General features: G+C 41.5%; 1 protein-coding gene across 9 annotated transcripts in view; it reads right to left on the minus strand.

Moving 5' to 3' along the window:
- ZBTB20 (zinc finger and BTB domain containing 20) overlaps window positions 1-21789 on the minus strand; it is a 554111-nt gene that overhangs the window by 32406 nt on the left and 499916 nt on the right. For 7 of the 9 annotated variants that reach the window (XM_054163730.1, XM_054163732.1, XM_054163729.1 and 4 more), the window contains one exon: window positions 2314-2410. The gene's annotated coding sequence lies outside the window, so the exon portion shown is untranslated. Of the gene's footprint in view, window positions 1-2313; window positions 2411-13643; window positions 13756-21789 lie in introns of all 9 variants that reach the window. The other 2 variants (XM_054163733.1, XM_054163734.1) reach the window with 1 other exon arrangement.

Consider the following 21789-nt stretch of genomic DNA (forward strand, 5'->3'; position numbering starts at 1 on the left):
GCTGCTGCTGGATGAGTCTGCCCACCCGTGTTCCACATATTATTTATCCTCCTCACAGATAGAGCATCACCTTCTAGTAAGTGCCCTCAGGTCAGAGATGCCTGTAGTGTCCAAGCACTGCAATTAACTCACTGGTATACAGCTCTTTTGTAACCTTAGTAAATTAAAAAAACAAACAAACCAACCAACAAAAACTCCTGGCTGTTCAGATCCTAAACTAAAAGAGTGTGAGAACAGTTCACATTTGATTTTCAGCGATATTTTTCCTGAGCGTATTGCTGCATTTTCTTCCTCTGCCTGTGTGCGACTAACACAGCTCCTGATATCAGTGCTTATCACTGCCAGTGTTGTGTCTCTTCCAGACATGACATCGACAATACACATTTAGAAACTGAGAAAGTGAGAGACAGAGATGAGTACAATCATTGAATATATATAATACAAAATATTAAAAATACATTTATATATAAATACATCATATATAAAAAAATATATAAAAGCCTGAAATAGCAGGAAAAAAGCACCAAAATCTGCCCAGAGACCTCGCCTCAAAATTCAGAGCACACTGAACACCACAGCTGAGAGTGAAGCTTTGCAAGACAAGCTTGCTTTAAACCACCTGAGCCATCCCAGTTTTCCTGCCAGAAGTGTTGCTTCAGTAGCTAAAAGTCCTGCACAGGCTGACTGCCTGAATATTCAAACAGCTTCTCTGATGATTTTGCAGCCACATTGATCTTCATGCTGTCACAGCTACATGACTGGCAGTTTGTTTTAAATCTCTGACTGCAAGTTTGTGTCATACAATGGAAAACACAAACTCCTGAAAACATCACCATAAAATGTAATACGAAAGAGAAATCCCAGCAGAACGCTGCTGAGCAAGAATGGGAGGCACAGAGAGAGAACTGACAAGAGAGTCTCAATGTTCTAGTGCAATAAAAGCCTGAAAAATTTAATCAACACAGAAAAGTAAAATAAACTCCAAAATCCCTTACAGGAGACTGATTAACATAATTAAATTAAACTCAGAGATTAAGTTAAACTCAGATTGAAATTTGCTGGGTCTGTTTCATGCCTGAAGTGGGGTTTATATGCCCCCAAATTTGTCCATTTTTTTTCATCCAAACCAGAAGTCTTATGAAAAGTTAAGCCCTGCATACAAAACTTGCCTGGCCTATAGCTTCAGGGCGTGACAGCTACAGCAACACTAGAACAATACTGGCAAGCACTGAGGATGTCCAGTTCTGGGCCCCTCAATTTAAGAAGGACATCGAGACACTTGAACGTGTCCAGAGAAGGGCAACGAGGCTGGGGAGAGGCCTCGAGCACAAGCCCTGTGAGGAGAGGCTGAGGGAGCTGGGGTTATTTACCCTGGAGAAGAGGAGGCTCAGGGGAGACCTTATTGCTGTCTACAGCTACCTGAAGGGTAGTTGTAGCCAGGAGGGGGTTGTCTCTTCTCCCAGGCAACCAGTACCAGAATAAGAGGACACAGTCTCAACCTGCACCAGGGTAAGTTTAGGCTCGAGATGAGGAGAAAGTTCTTCACTGAGAGGGTTGTTAGCCATTGGAATGTGCTGCCCAGGGAGGTGGTGGAGTCACCATCCCTGGAGGTGTTCAGGAGGGGATTGGATGTGGCACTTAGTGCCATGGTATAGTCACAAGGTCTGTGGTGACAGGTTGGACTTGATGATCTTTGAGGTCTCTTCCAACCTTGGTGATTCTGTGATTGATCATAATTAATAAAGGCTATGAGATCGACAGGGGGAAAATAAAGTGCAGACAACAGACAATTGATAATTTCCAAGCCTAACAAAAACACAACACAAAGTCAAAATTCTCTCAGCCTTAAATCATATATGACTCAAGACCTGGAAACAACAGCATAAACCTTTAAGGAGCTGCAGGAAATTCAGTCTGTATTGCATGAAACACCAAGGAAAGAAGAGGGGTCTCATTAAAAAGTATTAAGAATTAAAAAAAAAGAAGATAAACTCTCCAAAGACAAACATGGATGAACCAACTAGAACAGCATGAACTAGAGTGGCAAGCAGGGAGAACCTGCCAAATGAAAAGACAGAAGGAGATCAAACCAGCCACTGCTGAACTATGCTGCGAGGCTATGGCTCAAATATTTAACAGTTTTTATTGACGTATTTTTTGCTCCCATATTTCCTTGCAAATTTCAAAAGCAAAACTTAGCTTGCCCTCATCAGTAATGCTCACAGGTGCTGCAGTTTGTTTTCTGTTTTTTAACAAATTTTTAATTTTTTTCCTGGAACAAGGAGTCTTTTATAAGAGATAAAATATACTTACAGTGGTTTCCAAATGGTATCACTCTTCAGGTAAATTACTCCAAGCCTTGGACCTAGTGCAGACGTTCATTGGGGCAGGGAACAGAGAGAGGCTGTGTCTGTACCAGAAAGAAGCAAAAGGAAAGGTCAGGGGGAAATAATAATTATTTACTGAGAGCAAGAAAACTTGTTGCAATGCTAACTGGCATTCTCTGCCATCAGTACAGCTGGCTGCAGCCTGGTAAGGCCAAATTCTTCCTGCTTCAATCCCTCCAGCCCTGGCTGCAAACAACAACACAGTCCCACGTTGCCCCAGTCTGTCCATGCAGCCTATTCTGAAGAAGTGAGGAGGAGAGAAAGGATTAGCCAGCAGAGCGTTATCAGTAGGATTCATCCCGAGAAGTTGCTCCCTCTAATGGCTTGAGCACAGAGCAGTGATGGAGGGCTAGCACAAACTTGGCACTCAAGTGCACCTCATCAGAAAAACAAGGCTAGTCCTGTTCAGAGCATCAAGAAGCATTTTCCTCAGAACTGAAAGGCAGGATAAGGAAGGAAAAAATCCTTCTTTGCTTCTTTTGCCATCTTTACATTACAAAAATGATGGCTCAAAGCAGAAATTCCACTTATCTCCCATCAGCCATCAGGTCTACTGTGGTGAGACCAGTAAAATGATTGTCAGCCTCCAAGAAGCATTCATCTCAGCAGAAGTTTTGTGTCTGAAATCTCCTGAGCTAAAAAGAGTTGGACTTGATGGACTAATAGAGAAAGGGATCCAAAGAGAAGCCTCAGCTCCAATATCTGAGGGTGATTTCACTACTCAGACCTATGTTTTTTGGAGTACTTACATTTGGGGGGGACATGAATCCCTCTCCATGTTAACAGAACTCCTCCTTTGCTAACTTCTTCTGATCTTTGGGTGGCTAATTGTGTTTGTTGGAAGTATGTCTGAAGCTAACATCGAGGGACAGAACTAAATCCTGCTCGCTTCACTTATGCAAAGACCTACTGGGATTTTGGAATACTCAGTCCTACCCATAGTGAAGCCAAGGGTGATGAATAAATGATTATGCCTATTCTGACCAGAAAAGAAAAGCAAATATTTCCTTTATTGAAGAAATTAAGGTGAACAAGAAATGATAATAGATGTAACTGTTATTTCACAGGTAGTTAATGCTACTGTGCAAGTTGGAATTTACATCTGTACATGCAACACAATAAAAAGACCCCACTGTTCATGCAGTAGGTACACTGGAATGAGCACCAGCAGACACAATGAAGGATTTTAGATGACACTCTTACAATGTACTTCAAAAAAATATATACATTTGGGTTTGTGTTCAATTTATACATTTCGTAACGATGATGTTTGTTGCTGGCTGGGGTATATGCTACATACTGATTTCAACAGGCTACATACAATTTGGCAGCTACACTTCACAGCGGCTCAAGCAAACATTTTCTTTGATTCCAGTTTTTGTAGGTTCTCCCCTCTTGCAGTCTGCTTTGAATTGCAAATTGAGTAAATTTAAACACACACACAAATCCTCAACTTAGCCTGCACCTCTGCGTTTCACCAGAGCTTGGGAGAAGAACTGCATGTCAGCATCCAGGTTAGCTCAAAGGAACTGCATAAAACAGTGACACCTTTGACCACTACCAGGGGTTGAATTTCAAAGGTTCAATAACACCCAAGGATTCTGTAGATTTAAGTCCTTGCTAGCACTCAGTGTGACTTAGCTTTCAAGCTCTCCTTCCCCCTTCCATTTGTGCCCAACCTGCTCTGTTCATGCCGACCTTGCTTCTTATATCCACTTTGCACACATCAATCTGTCTTTTATCTGGCTATTGCTCATCTTTTTTAAGGCATAAATCCTGTGTGCCTTAAAGACTACCCAGTACTTCAGTTAACTTGCATTTTTAACTTGCACTAGAAGCAGAAAAATCACAAGATCGGGTCTTTAGTCTTTATTTCAGCAGAACTCCTGCTCACTTCACTCCTAATTTCACACAAGAGAAACCTAAGAACTGCATGTACTAATCCTGCATATTTTGTCACCTCTCTTTTTGTGTCATTATTGCTCTTCCAATCTCTGGGATCCCAATCCAAGTGGCTCTCTCTTGTAGCACCGCCTAGCACTCAATCTGGCTTCACATCAAGGGTCAGGCAGACAAGTTGTTAAAGATGGGCTGTTCAAAGACTTCTACAAAATCTGGGCACTGAAATCTCTGTGAAAGGCAACACTTAAAATATCTTCATTTTTCTCCTTCATTTTGGCTATGGCCTGGGAAGACCCCTCTCTTTTCCTCCCGTGTGATGAGCATAAAGCACTGAGATCATCTGCAGTTGATAGGTACATTTCAAGTACATAAAAGCAACACATTTGATGGTTCTTCAGAAGACACGGGGAGTGCAACAGTGAAGAAAACACTCTGAATTATTCTAAAAGTCTTAATCTAACTTGGAAAAAATAAAAGGAAATAATCTTTGACTATGAGAGGATTGGGCAAAAAGAGAGACAAGCAGGACAATAGGGGAATGGGATGTGTAACACTGGATTAGGTAACTTCTCCCCTCTCTACCTGGCATCCTCAACCTAGAAAAGGAATGCATTAAGTTTCTGCTCCATGAGGTACTGTGTGCTTAATTAAGATTTTGGAGGATAAATTTTCTGCATGAATGCATCCCAGAAATTCAGACTTAAATATTTCCACTAATTATAGTAACTTGGGCATTTTATATATGCTCACTTTTATTCCACCTTGGTCTTCCCAAGCTTTATCTGGTAATTTAGAAGGTGTAAGAAACCTTCCTTTATTAAGGAAGGTCTGTTTATGATAGTAGTGATGCACTACAGATTGTGATTTAAGATATACAGTGTAGGTCAGTTCTGTGCTAGCTTCAGTGGAGTTGCAGGGGGCATAAAGTCAGGAGAAAATGTAGTATTTTAAATAATAATGCTAATGTTTAATGGACTATAACTCCATGTTGTGAGGAACTGACCCTCCTTCTCCTCGCTCCTGAAATTTGTGTCTTGACCTTTTCATCTCTTGTTAGCTACCTTTCCAGAGCTGTTCATTAATCAACATTGATCTGATGTGGTCTGCCATTTCATATGACTTAAAACACACAGAAGCAAGCATTGGCCTGACTCTGCTCTTTACGCAACACACCATCACAATATTTCCTTTACAGATGATTTAAATACTATAAACATCAATTTCCTCCTGGTGCCTGGTTCCTCGAATTTGCCTTTTTTTTAGGCTGGTTCCCCACAGGACATTTCTCTCTCTCCTCCTGACTGTACTTGTTTCTGCTCAGAAACACCATCGACACCTTCTGTATTCCCTGTTAAGGGACTCGTATGTCTGACCTGCATGAGACAATCTGCAGAACAGCTTTTTCTCTTTGCTTGAGACCTGGTACCACAGTCTTCTGTTACTTTCTCTTAGAGAGTCCTGATCAAGGAGACTCAATTTTTTAGTTAATTGCTATTTATTTTATCCCTGCAAGTCTCTTTCCCCCTCATATCTTCAGAAGTCTGCTTCCTTCTGCCTTTCGTGTGATCTCTAGTAATGAAAAAATTAAAAGATGAGCTTCTTCTGAGCTTATTTCTGATTATTCTTATTTGCTGTGCTGGCACAGTGCTGTCTGTTATCATGAGGCAATGGAAAATAAGAACTTGCTAGTGCCACAGAGTTAGCATGCCTGATCTTAATCCACATATTGTACAGGTCTCTCAAGTGAGGTAGGGTCAGTTTTAATTGATGCTTTCACAGTCACAATGTATTTTCAGACTGAGCTGTCTAGGTTAAATGCAGCTCTTTTTTGGTCACTTTTACTCCCTGGCATGTTGAGTGAAATTGTTAAAGCAGCAACAAGAAGATGAGAACAGCAGAATTAGCCATCAACAAATGTGACTCAAGAGTCCACTTGCTGTGTTAAGTGGGTTATTCCAAATATATTTTACCGTTTCTTTTGTCAAAAGCAGGTACATCCTCTGACCAGGGCAGACTGTGGCATGGGCTTCAGTTGTGCCAGGGGAGGTTTAGATTGGATATTAGGAAAAAATTCTTTATTGAAAGAGTGGTGAGGTGGTAGAACAGGCTGCACAGGCAGGTGGTAGTGTTGCCATCCCTGGAGGTGTTCAAGAAGCATGTAGGTATGGCATTTCAGCGTATAGATTAGTGGTCATGGTGGTTGGGTTATGATTGGACTTGATTATCTTAATGGTCTTTTCCAACCTCAATGATGGTATGATTTATGTTACAGGAACAAGGTTAGGTCATTGGCTACCTAAAGGTATATATCCAATCACAGTATCTTGGACAGAGAACAGGATGGACTGTGATATGTGGGTGAGGCTGATGTAGTACTCAGGACCTTTAATAAAAATTTCCCAGATAAATCTTTCTAGGGAATTTCATTTGGCATTTCTTGTCCTAATGCTCTGCCTGGATTCCCCAAATCAGCATAGCTCCATTAAGGCCAGCGCTTCTGAGTACTCTTAGCTGGTTGTGAACCAGTCACCAACCCATGCTCCAGGCTGTGCACTGCAGCAGCTCTGTGTGATGTCACATTTACCATCACCACTCTTCCTATCCAGCCGGGGGGCCACCAGGCCCCCCGGCCTTTGTTGTCACCACCACCATCACCCAGTGTGCACCATGGGCACTCACCAGTGATGAGAGGAGGATCCTCCAGCCCAGATGGGCTCAGCTTGGGGCTGCTGCCTTTCCTGGGAGGCATTAAATAGGGAAGTGGGTGGGGAGGGCCAAGTGGCCACACCTGGGGTGGGAGGAGACTCCAACAGAGCCCAGGTGCTCTGGGATTTGAGGGGAAAAAGGGGGGAAATGGGGTGGGTGGGGTGGAAAAATAATATTCAAATAATACTCGAATATGAATTACTGACTTCTAGTGATTACTAGATGCTTAATATGGCTAGTTTCAGGATGTTCCACTACTCTTGGATAATTTATTGACAAGGTGGTGGGGTCAACATTCCTGGAGGTGTTTCAGAAAAGCCTGAATGAGGCACTTAGTGCCATGGTCTGGTTGATTAGTTAGGGTTGGGTGATTGGTTGGACTTGATGATCTTGGAGGTCTCTTCCAACCTGGTTGATTCTGTGATAAAAACACACCTTTCCAAGACATGCCAGAACTTGTGCCATAGAAAACATAAAAATTTAGCAGCACAGGACATGCTATTAGAAGGCCATAAGCAAGAATTTTTCACAGTAGTCAGGGCTTCAACTAGAAGAGGAAACTTCTCATTTCTGTATTCTTTTGGGAGCACTGTATGTCCACTACCAGTAATTGGGTCTGAAATTCAGAAATTAATTTGTTAATGGATTAGACATTTGCAGAAAGACTGTTTAAAGAGGCTGGACTGCTCGAGCCTGGTAAAGGCCAATTCCCCACATGGACATCTTTGCAAAAGTACTAGCGAAAAAAAATCTCTCTCCCTGAAGCCCCAGGGTTGCTTACTGAAATCATGAATAGCAATGTAGTTTGTAATAAAGTCTATATCATGCTCCCACTTTTTGTCTCACAAACCCTCTATTACTTCTCTGTATCTCTTCCCCCCCCCCCCACTTCTTTCACTGCCTTTTATGTAGTACTATAGAATTTCACTTCCCTTAAGCTGGGTGTGACTGAGGCAAATGCATAAAGCCATGATTTTACTGATGCTGGTGTCAAACATGGAGTAAATCTGTGCTTAGTGGGATTTCACCTACAGAAGCTTTCCAGGGAACAGAGCTGTGGGTAGTGCTGCTAATGTTGTAGTCTTGAGTGCGAGCTTTCCACAGATACTTAGTATTAATAGAAGCAGTTTGTGAGTATAAACAGCCTCAGGCATTCCTCTGCTGATGTTGTAGGTTACAAAGCATCAGCATTATAGTATGAAACTCAAGGGGGTCATGGGAGAAGAACAAGGTAAGAGGTTACGGTTTTGAAGCCATGAACACTGAAAATCACCAGTGCAATCAAAGTACTGCCTTTTGCCAAGAAGACAACATGACACTGCCTTGCTACCTTAAGCAAGGTTCTCACAAACCTAAAAGTATAGCTGTGCTGCAATTACCACCAGTGTTTCTGCAACTGAAGTGTGAGTTGCCATCACTGCAATCACGAGAGATGAAGAAAATGTGTAGAAATTAAATTGTTACAGCAATATATCTGCCTAAGATACTGCTTTGGCTAGATGAGCCAGATTAGCTCATGACAGATGAGCTTCATGAACGTTTCATTGCCAAAGAACCCTGTCAAAATATTGGTGATTTCTCCGAATCTGTTCAACATCATGGAGATGTCAAACGAAATCTGAAAGGACATTATTTTTCAGGAAGAACAAAAACAATGAAAGCATATGAAGAGAACGAGCTGAGTTTTTTCCTCCTCCCTTACACATCCCTTTGGTTTCATTGAATGCTGTCCCTGCAAATACTTTGGCATCAACCCTGAAACCCTCAGTCCCATAAGTGTTGGTGAATCAAAGACAGTAAGTACTGAATGTCCTCAGAGAACATGTTTCCATGTTTCAGCAGCCAGGTTTGCAAGCTGATAATGTATTTTTACCTAGGTGCAGGGACTGTATAATCTCACTAGATAACACAATTTAATGATGATTTACACTACTGGCACTGGTTCTGCCATACAACCCTCCCTCCTGGGTGCCACGGTACAGCACCTGATGCATCAGTGTCTGACCATCAAATTTGTAGTTCTTATGCTGAAAGCTGATCTCAGTCACCTGTCTGAAGTATATTGTCATGCATATTTTGAGGTCTCTTCTAACCTTGGTGATTCTGTGATACAAAGTGGTAACTGGTAGAAGTCATGAAATCCTGTGGTTTTTTTCCCCATGGCTTGTTGCTTGCAGAATCTATGAGATCCTGTTTACATGCAGTGTAATTCCATGCAGGACAACAGAATACCACCAGCTACAAATTTCAATGGATTTGATCCATTTGTCACGGAACTGCACGCCTCAAGGTAAACTGGGAAGTGAATCCTTCACTCATACATCTGGTTTTCTCAAGCATCAACAGCCAGGTTACCAAACAGATAAATTGAACACCCTTCCACCCCCAGAATTTTGTATCATCTGATCAAATGCCTGTCTCTGACTGGGCTTTTAGGATGTGACTTGCTTGCGAGATTTTTACCTGCCTTTACTGGAGGAAAATGTATACTAAAAATCATGTCTGAATCACTCTGTGGGGCAAGGCCTGAGACAAGGAATCTTTTCCTTAAATGTTAAGATTCATAACACCACTGGCCAAATGCTGAGCTAAACACTCATGTTACTGACAGTCAGGAAAAACACTCAAATGTTTCTGAATATTTTTGTTTTGCTTTGGATGACTGTTCTCCCGTCTCCAAAGATTTCCTTTGCAAGTCAATCATTAAAGAGTCAGCAACCAATACAGCGAAAAGGCAAGGTAAAAAGGACCACAAACATGTTTTCCCACACCATTCTTCCCATGTGCTTGCTGCCTCTGGCCTCAAACTGTACAAATGAAAGCTTGTTTGATTTATGTCAAAAACTATATATAAAATATCACACAGGATCCACAGAGAAACAGAGTCACTCTGGGCTTTGGTTTCATTATCCATTGAGGAATAACTGACTACAGCCTTGGAGTCTGTAGAACTGATCAAAGCGTTTGCTTCCTCACAAGCAAAGAGAAACCCACTGTAGATTTCCCGTTTCATGCTTCAGTGCCAAAACACAATGAAAAAAAAAAGTTCTAGATGAGCATGTCAGTTACTCTAAAACACTGTTCCATCAAATCTAATGGCTGTGCACGTTTGTGAGACTCGTCATTTGAAATGTCAAGTCACTGACAGCAACGTGTCCTGAGGTGTGATGTATATTTGTGATAATTATTTGTTGGGGTTTTTTTTAAGTTATGTATCATCCACATCAAAACAAGATTTTCCTTAAGTGTGCCTGAAATGTAGAGATGTCAGTGCTGGCTGCGTTATTCAGACTTGGGTTTGAAATGCTCTGTGCCAGGAAGGCATAGAGTCGGGTAATGACTACAATGCCATTTTTGAGTTATTTTTCATTTTTCCTCCTAAAACTGTATGCACTGTGGCTGATGGAGAATGATTACTAATATTATGAGTAGGGAACTGATTTCTACGCCATACAGTACGTGCAGCATGATGCATCAAGGAAAATGACATAGTAATAATTGCTAACCTTACTCCAGTATTAGCAAGTGATAAACTCTTGTGATTTCCTGGAATTCAGTGTTCAGCTCTCTTCTGTGGCTCTTAGGGGCTACTTCTCTGGCCATTTCAAAAGTTTCTTGAATGAAACTGAAGGCAGTTGGCTATGTTTTTGGAGAAGCTCTGCTAATGTAGGAGGGCTGTCTTCTGAGTGCTAAAAAGACCATTTCCAAATTTTCAGCATCTTCTTTCTTGACAGCCCAAGTTACTATGCAGAATGGTTTAGATGATGCTAAAATGAAATTTTACAGGAGATCCACAGTCTTCCCAGAGGAAACACAGTAGGGACTGGCAGCAACTTGAGGGGACCTGATAGCAACTTCCCCATCTTTTATTTCTGGAAGTTAGCTCCCAACCTGTGTTCACTTTAGTATTCTGAACATAACCTTTTTTTCCTATCAGGAAAGAAATTCTGTGAGGAGGAGGTTGGATCTTTGACTGTAGACAATCTGGCAGATACCTTACTCCTGCTATCTCCCAACAGAAATTGTTATAAAGAAAATGGCCCAGATGAACACAATCATGAAGGCTCTTGCAGATACTCTCATCTCTGCCATGACCGGCAAGAAGTACCATAGGAGATGGATCAGGAATCTTAGCTGTAGGGGAGCTCAGAGCTATTCTAGTTCAATCAGATTTCACAATTTGCTCTAATGAAGACTGCTGGCAGAAGTTCAAAGCTACTCCAGGTCTCGACTCTCTCTCCACATTACTATAAAAATGACTGTAAAAGTGTTAACTACAGAGGAGCCAAAAGTTGTTTTGGTTCCAGCCTTTCCCAGCAGGAGTAACTGAGAAAATAGAGTAGGAGTGCTAGTTCTGCTCACAGCTCCCTCAGCCTCCTGCAGAACACCAGAGACGTTGCCGCGAACACGACAAAGTATGCCCAGTGCTGTCCCCCCTCGCAGCTCCCTAGAGCCTCAGCCGCACCCTGCAAACGCCGCCACCGACACAGATGCACCAGCTCAGTAACGCCACAAAGTGTTCAGAATCAGCATCAACCTCTGCTGCTGATAACCCGATGGCTGGCTGCTAGGCAGAAGGTATCAGGAGGTGGCTGCATACAGCGAGCATTGATTTCTTCAGCCTTTTGTCTGTGTCTGCTTTCTGTCTGGTTTGGAGGTGGTTACTGTTACTACAAGTAGCATGAATCATGTCTCTGTTAAAAAACAGAGCTTCAATTGTCTTACATAACCCCTGGTAACTGCATGTCTAATAATAGCAAGCCATTTCCAGGTAGGGAATCTGTCTGTGTCCCAGACCCAGACACATGCACATGCACAAACACATACGCATCTTCATAATTACCCTTTACGCCTCACTTTAGGGAAGGAGTGAGCTTCTAACGTGCAAGATGACAATTCTGAGCTGCAGGACCTGGAAACTATTATTTTAAAATGCCATTTTATTTTTTTTTTTCACTTATTCTCTCCAGAAGCCAGTCCAGTATGTGGAATTTACTTCACAGCCCAAGCAGCAAGAGGCAGCAAAAAGAAAACCTGACAGCTCTGCTTGGTTTTGAGAGAGCGTTGAATGGCAAAGGACCTCTTTGGATCCTGACCTGAAAGCTTGACTCTTTCTAGAAGTTAACTTGTGTCTTAGAGAAGGCTCACATATTGACACAGTTGGTAATTCTCACAGTTCTGACAACCCCTTTATTTTTTCCTCCCTTCCGCTTCCATCGTGGAAAAGTAAAGGACAACTCCATCATTACTGCAAGGCTGATAGATAGTGCTGCTTCAAATGAAATTTCTTCATAAATGGAAGCTATTATTTCTATTGTAACCCATGAGTTGTCCACAGAAAGAAGAGTTTCTGAAGATTATGATAATGTCACGAAAATTCTGAACTTTAATTCAGTAGGATGTCAAGGAAGAAATTCTTGCTGGTAAAGTTGCTGGTGTTCTGTAGGGCATTGAACTACCTGTCCTCTTGCCAAATGGGACAAAATTTTGCCGCAGAGAAACACGCTATCAAGTCCATCAACTTTGGTACCCTGATTCTAACAAACACAGGATGCTTCAAAGAGAAAGAATCATACAAGATCTCAAGTTGGAAGGAACTCATTAGGATTATAAAATCCAACTCCCTGCTCCTTGCATGACTAGCTAAAACTAAATCATATGACTAAGAGTATCATCCAGATGCTCCTTGAACTGTGACATCCCTGGTTGCTGTGACCACTTTCTTGTGAGGCAGAAGCCAGAGAAACTAGTTTCTTCTAACCTCTCTTATCATCAATCAGCATACCTGGGCATCTAAACTGGGATTATTTGACTACCTACATAAAAGCCAAACTGCAGTTCCTCCAAAGTTTTACATTCTCTCAGTTTAAGAGCTGGATTTGAGCCAGGGATTTGGAAAGCCAATTTGACTTCCGGATTTGTTCAGCTTTGGGAGCTCAGTGTAGGTTCATCTCTTCACATTGTGGGAATGTAATAAACAGTTAAAAACTTAACTGATGACATAATAAAATATGTTCTCCTTCAGCTTTTATTTCTATTATCTTTTTCATCTTGAAAGTTTGTTGGAAGTACTTCAACACAATAAAACTTAGTGGATGAGATGTCAGACTCTGGTACTATGCCTCCTTCTGACCAAGCTGCACTGTATAACCAGGCAGTATCCTTGGAGAAACTGTTACTTGTCTGTTTCTCAGGATCCATGAGTGATAGCTCACAACTTGGTAGTGTTATTATGGGATCAAGCTTCTTACTTATTTTGAGTCCCTGTATCCACTCATCACCCTACAGTAAAGTTAGAACCATACTGAACCTAAATTGTGTTTGAACTCACAAACTGACTGGTCTGGCCAACAGCTGCAGGCCAGCTTTCATGGATGCCCTCCCACTAAGTTAGTCCATAACACTCATATAAACTCAGGCAGATTTCTGTGGGTGCAGCAGGGGAAAAAATTGGACTGGTACTTTTATTTGTTATCAAATAAAAGCCTGTGGTATAGCAGCAATAAGCCTACTGTGAAAAGTCCAAAGACCCAAGCAAGTGAAAAAAACAAATCAAACAAGAAACCCGCTGAGTTGTAAACTGTAGTTTATCAGTATCATGCAGTCATGAGCTGACTGTGTTACTGCCCTAGGGTAAGAAGTTCTTACCTTTTCTGTAGAAAGTCAAATTAATTTGCCTTTGCTATCTAGTAATCCCCTTGTCAAACAGTACGAAATTCAGATATTGGCCACTCTGTGCTGCAACATACTATTTAGAAAGCTGAAAGAGAGAAACAAATGGAAGCCACAGATCATGCATCACTTACTGAACTTGCAACATTCCTGCTAGAAAAACAGTATTAATATTTTAATTGCTGATCATAACACTATGTCCCAGATTCTGGCTAAGCATCTGAGAACACAACACATCTTGTGCATTCAGATTATTTTGATGAGGACTGAAACTCCTGAAGCATACACTTTCACTGGTGGCCCAGTAAAGGGTTAAGCCAAAGTTGGACTCAAGTTTATAAAGCCATCTGAACTGGCTTCAAGTAGACATGAAACATCTATGCATCTGGAAAATGGAGCTTGCAATTGACTGTTCTGTACCATCTGCTCTCAAGAACATTTTCTGCTTGGGAGTTGCATAAGCAATGAAAAAAAGCACACAAACAACTTCCTGTACCATGTTTTTGGTCACTTGTAATGACGCATTACAAAGCAAACCAGCTAAATATGCACAACTGTGCCTCACTCCAGATGACAACATGTATTATATAAGAGCAATGCCTGACAGAAAGACACTTATTTTAAGCTATCACGACACAAAGAGCACTCAAGGGGAAATATTCGCTACAGAGTTGAGGGCAAGTGCCAGGGAGAGTTTTGCCTCCATCTTGAAAGGCCAAGTGCAGTTCAGAAGACAGAAAATGGGAAAAAAGGACATGTTTTGGTTTACAAAATAAAATGACAGAAGGTTGTGAGAGGTTTGGAGAGCATGTCTTATGGGGAAAGGCTGAGGGAGCTGGGATTCTTTAGCCTGAAGAAAAGGAGGCTGAGGGAAGATCTTATTGCTCTCTACAGCTACCTGAAAGGAGGTTGGAGCGAGGCCAATGTTGGCGTCTTCTCCCAGGTAACAGGAAAAGAGGTAATGGCCTCAAGCTGTGGCAGGGAAGTTTAGATTGGATATTAGGAAGAATTTCTTTACTGAAAGAGTGGTCAGGCATTGGAACGAGCTGCCCAGGGAAGTGGTGGAGTCACTGTCCATGGAGGTGTTCAAAACCAAGTAGATGTGGCACTTCGGAACATGGTCTAGTAGTCATGGAGGTGTTGGGTAGAAGGTTGGACTTGATCTTGGAGATCTTTTCCAACCTTAATGATTCTGTGTTCTATGTTCTAACTTGTTGCACATCCTTCAGTAAAGGGAAGTTTAATTTGCAATGAATGTAAGCTTTTTGTTGTTATTTAATGTCACTTTAACGCATTTTAGATTCAAAATTATTCTTATCCCAAAAGCTTTTAAAAATATCATTTGTTTAGACTCGCTTTGTTTGCCTGTTGGGAAGCCATGGCCTGATTTAATCTTGTATTGCAGCATAAATAAAATAATATCCACAGGAATTAGAATAGTTTAAGCAGAATAAAAATATCTACCTCTCCAAACGAGTCTCAAAGCCTTTACAACTGCGTACGTATGTATGTGTTGGCCTCTTTCTCTTTCCAGTCACTGCACTAATGGACTTGCATGGAGACACAGGGGAAAAGCTCAGCATCCATGCCAGCACAGGGAACTGCTGAAGGCAAAGGGGGACCGAAACCTGGAGCAAAGCAGGGTGTGTAGCTAAAGGAAGGCAGCCTGCCTCCACTTTGGGGGATTTTTGATGCTGAAGTCGAGATGAATTTCCCTGCTAATGAACAGACTCAGGCTATCAGCCCACAACTGCTACCAGAGGATCACTCAGCCATATAGATCTGACCTGGTTTGGCCATGGGCACATGATCACATTACTATCAAATTAGCAAGAGTTTGTGTCACTGCGCAAGAACAGACGATAGATAATCTAGCCTGAAGTCAGAGTGGCGCAGACAGGTGATATCTGATCTGGCATAAAGCCTGCCATATAAAGTTAATCCATTTGTTCTGAAAACATTCAAACCAGTATGTGAATTTATCCTGGATCAACACTTTGTGTTATATGGCTACACTAGTTTTGATAGGGTATTATTGACCCAGATCCACTGTGCCATCAAACCACAGGTTCAGAAATTATTTGCCCCAGAGATTTTGCAACCACTTCAACCGATCTACAGGGTAAAACAACTCCAAGGGAGACAAACTCACACCCACATGAGAAGCAAACTGTCCTTGTGAAGACTACAAGACTTCCAAGTCAGTAGCTACTACTTCCCACAAGCCAAAAGGACTTAGACCACCAGATGTTCTTACCTTCAAAGCACAGTGGCTTTGTTTTTAACCCAGGGGGTTTCCTAGAAAATGGGCCCTGTAGTTTAGAATCTGCAGGACTAGATTATTCTAAGGGGAACAGTCCTTCTCCAATAAACTATCTCAGCCTGTGGCAACAAAATCTCAGGTTAATGAGAACCCTTTTAGGATTTCAGCTGAATTAAGCAGGTGCACAGTTCATACAGGTCACCTCTGTGTGGGAAGCAACATCAATATGTTTTCTGTATCTCCGATTCATTAATAGCAAAACCTGGTTCATATCCTCCTTGGTACAGCATCCTTCCTCTGCCTCTGTTTGCCACCTAGCCCCCTTCCTCATTCTAATGCCTTACACCTCCAGCCATCAGAAGGACATGGTCTGAAATTTTGTTCATAATTACACTGGCAAGTCTCCTCTGGTTTTCATGGCAGCACACCCTTGCAAACGAGAGCTGAATTTGGCCCTCTATCTTTTCCAAAGGAAGACTAACGATCAAATAATTTTCTCACATCTCTGTTTGCACTTTCACAGTCTGGTTACATTGATTTGTGTCTCATAAGTAGACATTTCCTTTGTTGGTTACAAATCAATGTTATAGACCTAGCCTGCCTGCACATTTCCCCCTTCCCTCTTACTGTGCGAAAACCAAAGTGCAGCCTCAATTCTCCTTGCTTTAAAAATGTGAATTTCCTTGATGAAGCATAAGAGAGAAAAGCAGATACAATTCCAGCTCTCCCTCAAAAACCAGGAAACGTCTGTGCTTAAATTTCTAATTACTGAGATGCTTTATGGTATGATAAACACCTTTATCATTCCAGCCCTGCCACAGCTTTGTTAACCTAGTTATAATCCTCTCCTTCAGATATCACAAGATTTCCCATAGCAGCCCAGTGTGCTATCACAGACAACTATGACTTCATTGCATGAGTAAGGAAAAAATAAGCAAAGGTTTTAGTCTGCAGCAGGACTGAGCTGCCGCACAAATCTCCTGGAAAGGATGGAAGAGAAAAGGGATTGCAATTGGTGCCTGAGAGGCAAGAAGTTTTTGACTGGAGTATGGAAATAAAACAGTGAAGATAGCAAGGTAGTTTACTACAAATGGATACGTGTGATAATAGAAAAGGAGTAGTAAGAAACGAAGCCATCAATCAGAATATACCAAGCAAAAGAAGGTACAGGAATAAATGTGGAACATCTCAGTTTGATTTGCTTTTATTAAAAGAGGGGGGGAAAAAAGAAAAAGAAAAAAGTAAAAGCAGCCTCAACTCAATCTCATCAATTTTAATACTATGAAGAAGTTTAGTAAGTGACAGTTCCACCAATTTGACGGAAAACTCGTGGCTGCCAAAATAAAAATAGAAATAGATTAGAGCAGGCATCAACAAAAATAATAATGATGATGATAAGGTTTAAAGGATGTGAGATCAAAAATGAAAAGAGAAATTCTACAAATATGAAACAAGGCTTGCTACACTGCCATCACCACCATCAAAGAACATCTTCAGAAGTCAAAAGGGAATTTTATTTGTTTTAAAGATCAGCACTAGGAATCTGGGTCCTACTTACACCTCTACTGGGGAACCTATGCTTGGCCTTGAGAAAGATATTTCAGTGCTCTGTGCTTCTGCTTCTCTGTAGGGCCAGTCAAGATACTAACAGACTGACTTCAAAGCATTTTGCAAAACTTAATTTGTGAGTGTTGAGAAACACTTTCAAGTCTTTATGTAGAAGCCATTATACAGAAAGAAATACAGAAAGGAATGTTCAGATTTGGGAAACACTTGAAAAAGAGATTCCACAACTCTACCATCTCCTGGGAATCACAGAAAAGAACCTATTATTTCCCTTGTTGGCTATTATTTCCAAAGGAAACTTAAAGCTTCCCAGTCAAATGGGCAAACAAGTTGCCCCTGAAAACAGCTGAAGAATCAGTGAGTGATAATGAGGAGCCCTGCCTTTGCGGTGAGCTTGCTCAGCCTCACTCCCTGCTGGACAGCAATGCTGCCTAGCAGGGCATGTGCCCATTCCCAGGAAGACAACACTGTGCTGCTGGTGTGGCAGGAAGAGAGATGAGGAAAGGTTGTGACTACTTGGACGTCTGGCAACTTGCACAGCGTCTTGCCAGCAGCAGTTCAGGCAAGATGCCCCAAGTTTTGCTGTAAGGTTTAGAGGACCAACCATCCAGTCTCTCTGTTCCACCAGTCTACAATCCTAGGCATCAGCCTGCTTTCTTTGGTTTTAAAATGGACCTAGCTTTCCAAAATTTCTGAGTATTGTAATAGCAAGGATAGCGGAAAAGGCCTTGATATATTATGCCTGTTAACTAGTTTAGGAAGAAAACCAAAGAGATGCAACATGAGAACACTAAAATGAAGAGAAATACAAAACCAACCCAGAATTATTCTGATTTGATCCAACTTTTCTAAACCATTTCCCTTAGATGTAAATGACGAGCAGAAGATACCAAGCTGCCGTGAGTCAGACCTGCAGAATCAAATCCATTCAATGTTGTTTTGGTAGCATCCATCATTGCTACAACTCTTGTCTCTAGTAAGAGTTAATCCCAAAGAACAAACTCAAGAATCTCTCCTACCAAAACCCCCAAGCAATGATATGTTACCAATCCAAAAGGACTGCATCAACCACATAAACCACTTAGAGAGCTCAATATACATTTCCACACAAATATATTTACATCTGCTTGTTTACAGCATATACTTCTTTCCCCTGTATTCTGCATGTTTTTCTTATCTTGCACTATCAAAGTCAGCAGACAGTGCAAAGGTATGTATCTTTTTTCCTATCTTATCCTCAACAGGCCTCACTAACAAGGACATAAATATTGTCTTTTCAGTACTAAGCTGCAATTAGTATGGAGGTCATGACATGGCAGTTAGCACAAAGGTCACAGCAGCACAGCTACCCAGGGATTTCTGCACTAAAGATAATCATGAACTCAAAGCACTCTGTGTATGGAAATGTATAAAGTGTATAAGCTTTTTCCCCCCCCTCCCCCTCTATGGATGCATATATGCATGCCTGGAGTAAATGTTTAAGGAACAAACAACATGAGAACAAGAAAAACAACGGTTGTAAGCGTAACAGTGATAAAAATATCTAACTGCCAGATGGACAAAAGAGATTTACCTGGTGGTGAGCACTGTGGAGAGAAATGAAGCCCTGCCTTTTACATTTCATGAATTTTAAGAAGCTGCTCATATTATTTGTTTACTTTAACCTGACCTCAGTTCTGTTGACAGAAAGTGCTAGAGCAGAATTTGTACTGGAATACAAACACCTTCAAAAATTCCAAGGTATCTCAATGGGGTGCTTCTTTCTGGTTCTTTTTATATAGCTGCGTGGATAAACATCAAAAGGTCAAACATCTGTGTTCAAGTCACCCAAAGACTGAGGAGAAGTGCCCACAATGAGCATTTTACTACAGGTACACATTGCTTGAAAACCTAGTCTCATGAAGCCTCATTACAGGACAATACAATGCACTCATCCTAACGTTTTCAAAGAAGTCTTGGACAGACTTCATTAGCTAAAGGTGAGTGTCAGTATTTGCTACACATTGGAGCAAGCAGCCTCAAAATCTCAGTCCACCAGACTGGCTCCAAAAGCACAGGGAGCTGAACTGTTGTCTGCAGTATCCAAAACACACATACCATGAGAGGATTATACTGAGTTCTATGGCAACTACACTTTAGGAAGAAGAGGGATAAAAGGGGGTGAAGGAGCCTGCAAGGAAAATAAATAAATTCAGATCAATGGGAACAGGCCTGGAGGCTGCTAAAGAGGCTCTTTTAAGAGCCACTGACAATGGCCACAGTCTAGACTGAACACACACTGAGAGAAAAGTCAAGACAAATCAGCACCATTAAAAGCTAAGTAATCACATCATGTAACAGCAAGATACGGCAATAGTCTCTCTGTCTCTGCTCTGAGGTGAAATCACCTGGAATGTGACATTTGTTTCTGGGCACATCCCCATCAAAGTGATTGAGAGAGTTCAGAGAAGAGCCACATAAGTGACCAGGGTGGTGGAAAGGCTTAGCTACTAGGAAAAGAAATGAAGAGCTACATCTACATAGTTACATGCTAATGACTAGCAGACAAAGGGGAAGGCAAGAAAACAAGCTGCATACAAATCCCCCTCAAAAAAAAAAAAAAATAAAAAGAAGGGAGGGGAAAGAAGAGAATGTTGAAGGAGGTTGAAGGAGGGTAGCTAATAAAAAATGGTGAGGCATTGGAACAGGCTGCCCAGGGAGGTGGTAGAGTCACCACCCCTGGAGATGTTAATGCAGCGTGTAGATGTGGCCCTTCAGGATATAGTTTAGTGGTTGTGGTAGCTGAATTATGATTGGACTCAATGAACTTAAAGGTCTTTTCCAACCTTGATGATTTTATGATTCTGTGAAAACAGGGTATGGGTGAAATCAAGACCGGTAACATAAAGTTGGAATTTCAGGTAACAAATTCTGTGTACCTGAAGATTAATCTCCTAAGGGAAGGAACTGAAGGTTGACCAGTTACTTAAAACTGCACCAGACAAACCACTAAGCACATGATGCACACACCATCCTTCACTGGCCCTGGGGAGATGGGCTGAGCTGGGTTTGATTGTTTTCCAGTTTGATGACTCCTAAGGTACACTGTGTTTTTCTGGCCTAAAAACCATTCAGAAAAATATGGAAACCCAAAAAATGCACTTTGGCAAGTTACGTCATGATTAACCAGGAGACTAAATTCGTGTTCACTGGATAGCTTGGTGACTCAGGTTGTGTAAGAAGAAAGAGTAGACCAGCAAGGAGCAAAATGCAGCAGGCTGAGGAAATGGCTCTTTGAGCATCAGATGGTAAAATGAGGAACAGTCACACAGCAGAGTGGATAATCCATTGCATAAAAAGGGAGCATGTATGGATCAGGAAACAAAATGTGACAATGGAGTGGGAGAAATGACTTTTAAAGGATACATGACCTCCTGAACCATAAACTGGCCATCTAGTCTATGGAAAGTTTAAATGCTTGCATAACAAATCCGTTAACCTGGGTAGGCAAAAAGGGAGCTGGTCTTTCACTCCAAAGTATCCTAAGAAAGTCAATGACAGACAGACAGAATGAGCCTTGCACTCTTCCATCCTATTGAACTTGTAGATATAAGTCCTAAAATGAAAAAGTAAAACTCCTCTTACTTGATTATAAAAACACTGAGGGACAAGGCTGCATGCACAGACAAGTATCAGAGAGATGTGCAGGGACTGGCAGTGGGGGGAACACCAGCATGATGAGATGAAACGCTACTGTCGCTTCCCGTCCATGACCCCCCCAGCAGCAAGGAGTGCAGACAGGAATACCACCAGCTAGCCTGAGACATAAAAGTTATTATGTAAAGCAAACCAGATCCTGACTGATTTCAGCCAGCACTGGAAAAAAGCCTTAGCTTTTTTTAACAGGAAATAGCTTATGGGTAAGCAGCAAGGGGAAGGCACAGACAGAGGGATAGAGTTGTTTTCACTGTTAGGCATGTTTTAACTGATAGTTTTCAGCAAGAAGGACAAACTGTCTTTACAGCAGTTATGTTATGAAAGAGCAAAATTAGGTTAGTGGTATATCTGACTGGCACCTGGTTTTGTACTTTTTGGAACAAAGGGGAAAAAAGACGACCTTCTTTTGGGCCAATAGACACTAAGTGATTTAACTCCCCTGTGACCTTACTTAGGAGGGGCTACTTCCAATTTAATGCTGCTGACAATGGAGCACTGTGACAGTTTTAGGCTATGCCTTTAAAAGTTAGCTGCAGATTTTCAAGCAGAAGAGTGAAGAAGTATAAACAAATGCACAGTAGGGTGTAAAAAGGAAAA

The sequence above is a fragment of the Dryobates pubescens genome, chromosome 8 (assembly GCF_014839835.1).
Source record: "Dryobates pubescens isolate bDryPub1 chromosome 8, bDryPub1.pri, whole genome shotgun sequence".
Taxonomy (NCBI): Eukaryota; Metazoa; Chordata; class Aves; order Piciformes; family Picidae; genus Dryobates; species Dryobates pubescens.